The sequence below is a fragment of the Oncorhynchus tshawytscha genome, linkage group LG08, assembly GCF_018296145.1.
Source record: "Oncorhynchus tshawytscha isolate Ot180627B linkage group LG08, Otsh_v2.0, whole genome shotgun sequence".
Classification (NCBI taxonomy): Eukaryota; Metazoa; Chordata; class Actinopteri; order Salmoniformes; family Salmonidae; genus Oncorhynchus; species Oncorhynchus tshawytscha.
In genome coordinates, this window is record NC_056436.1 from 90,239,176 (window position 1) to 90,243,559 (window position 4,384).

Sequence of the window (4,384 nt, forward strand, 5' to 3'; positions counted from 1 at the left end):
GAGAGGGCTGGAAGTAACATCTTAAAGGTTTAGTCATGTTCAGTAATATCTTAAAGGTTTAGTCATGTTCAGTAATATTTTAAAGGTTTAGTCATGTTCAGTAACATCTTAAAGGTTTAGTCAAGTTCAGTAACATCTTAGTCATGTTCAGTAACATTTTAAAGGTTTAGTCATGTTCAGTAACATCTTAAAGGTTTAGTCATGTTCAGTAATATTTAAAGGTTTAGTCATGTTCAGTAACATCTTAAAGGTTTAGTCATGTTCAGTAACATCTTAAAGGTTTAGTCATGTTCAGTAACATCTTAAAGGTTTAGTCATGTTCAGTAACATCTTAAAGGTTTAGTCATGTTCTGTAACATCTTAAAGGTTTAGTCATGTTCAGTAACATTTTAAAGGTTTAGTCATGTTCAGTAACATCTTAAAGGTTTAGTCATGTTCAGTAACATCTTAAAGGTTTAGTGATGTTCTGTAACATCTTAAAGGTTTAGTCATGTTCAGTAACATCTTAAAGGTTTAGTCATGTTCAGTAACATCTTAAAGGCTTAGTGATGTTCTGTAACATCTTAGTCATGTTCTGTAACATCATCAAGGTTTAGTCATGTTCTGTAACATCTTTGTCATGTTCTGTAACATCTTAGTCATATCTGTAACATCTTAGTCATGTTCTGTAACATCTTAGTCATATTCTGTAACATCTTAGTCATGTTCTGTAACATCTTAAAGGTTTAGTCATGTTCTGTAACATCTTAAAGGTTTAGTCATGTTCTGTAACATCTTAAAGGTTTAGTCATGTTCAGTAATATTTTAAAGTTTAGTCATGTTCTGTAACATCTTAAAGGTTTAGTCATGTTCAGTAACATCTTAAAGTTTAGTCATGTTCTGTAACATCTTAAAGGTTTAGTCATGTTCAGTAACATCTTAAAGTTTAGTCATGTTCTGTAACATCGTAAAGGTTTAGTCATGCTCAGTGACATCTTAGTCATGTTCAGTAATATCTTAAAGGTTTAGTCATGTTCAGTAACATCTTAAAGGTTTAGTCATGTTCTGTAACATCTTAAAGGTTTAGTCATGTTCTGTAACATCTTAAAGGTTTTGTCATGTTCAGTAACATCTTAAAGGTTTAGTCATGTTCAGTAACATGTTAGTCATGTTCAGTAACAGCTTAAAGTTTTAGTCATGTTCTGTAACTAAAGGTTTAGTCATGTTCAGTATTTTAAAGGTTTAGTCATGTTCTGTAACATCTTAGTCATGTTCTGTAACATCTTAAAGGTTTAGTCATGTTCTGTAACATCTTAAAGGTTTAGTCATGTTCTGTAACATCTTAAAGGTTTAGTCATGTTCTGTAACATCTTAAAGGTTTAGTCATGTTCTGTAACATCTTACAGGTTTAGTCATGTTCTGTAACATCTTAGTCATGTTCTGTAACATCTTAAAGGTTTAGTCATGTTCAGTAACATCTTAAAGGTTTAGTCATGTTCAGTAACATCTTAAAGGTTTAGTCATGTTCTGTAACATCTTTAGTCATGTTCAGTAACATCTTAGTCATGTTCAGTAACATCTTAAAGGTTTAGTCATGTTCTGTAACATCTTAGTCATGTTCTGTAACATCTTATAGGTTTAGTCATGTTCTGTAACATCTTAAAGGTTTTGTCCTGTTCATTAACATCTTGCAGGTTTATTCATGTTCTTTAACATGTTAGTCATGTTCAGTAACAGCTTAAAGTTTTAGTCATGTTCTGTAACATATTAGCCATGTTCAGTAACATCTTAGTCATGTTCAGTAACATCTTAAAGGTTTAGTCATGTTCTGTAACATCTTAAAGGCTTAGTCATGTTCTGTAACATCTTAAAGTTTAGTCATGTTCTGTAACATCTTAGTCATGTTCTGTAACATCTTAAAGGTTTAGTCATGTTCTGTAACATCTTAGTCATGTTCTGTAACATCTTAAGGTTTAGTCATGTTCTGTAACATCTTAGTCATGTTCTGTAACATCTTAGTCATGTTCTGTAACATCTTAGTCATGTTCTGTAACATCTTAGTCATGTTCTGTAACATCTTAGTCATGTTCTGTAACATCTTAGTCATGTTCTGTAACATCTTAGTCATGTTCTGTAACATCTTAGTCATGTTCTGTAACATCTTAAAGGTTTAGTCATGTTCTGTAACATCTTAAAGGTTTAGTCATGTTCTGTAACATCTTAAAGGTTTAGTCATGTTCTGTAACATCTTAAAGGTTTAGTCATGTTCTGTAACATCTTAGTCATGTTCTGTAACATCTTAAAGGTTTAGTCATGTTCTGTAACATCTTAGTCATGTTCTGTAACATCTTAGTCATGTTCTGTAACATCTTAGTCATGTTCTGTAACATCTTAGTCATGTTCTGTAACATCTTAGTCATGTTCTGTAACATCTTAGGCATGTTCTGTAACATCTTAGTCATGTTCTGTAACATCTTAGGTTTAGTCATCTTAACATCTTAGTCATGTTCTGTAACATCTTAAAGGTTTAGTCATGTTCTGTAACATGTTCTGTAACATCTGTAACATCTTAAAGGTTTAGTCATGTTCTGTAACATCTTAGTCATGTTCTGTAACATCTTAAAGGTTTAGTCATGTTCTGTAACATCTTAGTAATGTTCTGTGACATCTTAGTCATGTTCAGTAACATCTTAGGCATGTTCAGTAACATCTTAGTCATGTTCTGTAACATCTTAAAGGTTTAGTCATGTTCTGTAACATCTTAGTCATGTTCTGTAACATCTTAAAGGTTTAGCCATGTTCTGTAACATCTTAGTAATGTTCTGTAACATCTTAAAGGTTTAGTCATGTTCTGTAACATCTTAGTAATGTTCTGTGACATCTTAGTCATGTTCAGTAACATCTTAGTCATGTTCAGTAACATCTTAGTCATGTTCTGTAACATCTTAGTCATATTCTGCAAAATCTTTAAGGTTCAGACATGGTTTTAAACCAGAGAAGTTGTTTTTTTGGTTCAGTTGCTCTTTAATGCTTTAAAGACTCATATAAGGTATTGTTGGCCGCTAGCTCCTTAATAATTTGCCATATAGAGTTGATTTATTTATAGTACCAGTCCAAAGGTGTGTATTTACAGTAAAAGAGTGTAATAGTTTCTGAGAAACAATCTATTGTCAGTGTTTCCTCATTCTCTGGTCAACACGGTCTATTGTACAGTTTACCGTCAATATTTAATTTCCTTGATTTACCTGGCATCCAGCTATCTTCCTGAGCCTTTGTTTCTTTGACCTGCATGGATAACAATGAGATGAAGTAGGATTAAACAGAGATTGTGTCATAACAACACCTAAGAACTGTTTCCATTCTCTTGTTCCATCATGTTTCCTCGAGGGAAAGAAAAGACGATAGAACAAAATATACCCTGATGGCTTGACTGTAATAATAATCATCTCACCGAGAAAACAAATCAGCTTTTCATTAATGGCATGAGAGCCTATTGTATGAGCAATGAGTAGGCCTATGCTGTTGAACAGTATCTATATCCTGAAGGACCGAACATCTCTGAACTTTTCATCTTAGTGGTGATATGTGTGAACAGCAACTGACAGAAAACAACAGATGTATAACTCACTGTAATACAATCTACCATAGGTTTCAATCATAGTCTATATGAAGGGGTTGCAATATATCAGATATATAAAGGCCACCTAATACTCATTTATGAATGAAGACCGGAGATTGACTCACACCTCATAAACAGCAGACCCCCCCTCCCCCCTCTAATGTACGTGATTGTCAACCTGAAAGTTGGAGTGGTGAGTTCAAGGAAATGGAACGCTATGAGAGAGAGAGAAAAGACAACCTCTCAGCCTGTCTACTGACGTGACAGGGCTGTTGATTTGTCCTCTGAAACTTCCTCATGGCCATACCCTAGGTAATGATTTGGTATCCACATTGAGTCCTTATGGCTTTTACTTCTCCATCACCTGTTAGCTCCTTCACAATGGGGGGCAGGTAGGAGGGAGGAGGAGGAAGAGGAGGGGGGAGTCCAATGAGTAAATGACTTCCTCTTGGATGATTTCCAGCTAAACCTTGTTACCTGCTGGAGGCCTTTTGGTCCTCACCACCACCTGTTATCTCTAAACACTGTTGTAATCTCCACCCATTCCTGGCAAGCCGGAGCGCCAAGTCTAGGTCCAAGAGGCTTCTAAACAGCTTCTACCCCCAAGCCACAAGACTAACTAACTGGCATGTCTCTGCTGTGTAAAACCACCCTAACTGTGGAGTGACTCTGCTGTGGAAAACCACCCTGACCCTGACTGTGAAGTAACTCTGCTGTGTAAAACCCACCCTGACTGTGGAGTGACTCTGCTGTGTAAAACCCACCCTGACTGTGGTGTGATTCTGC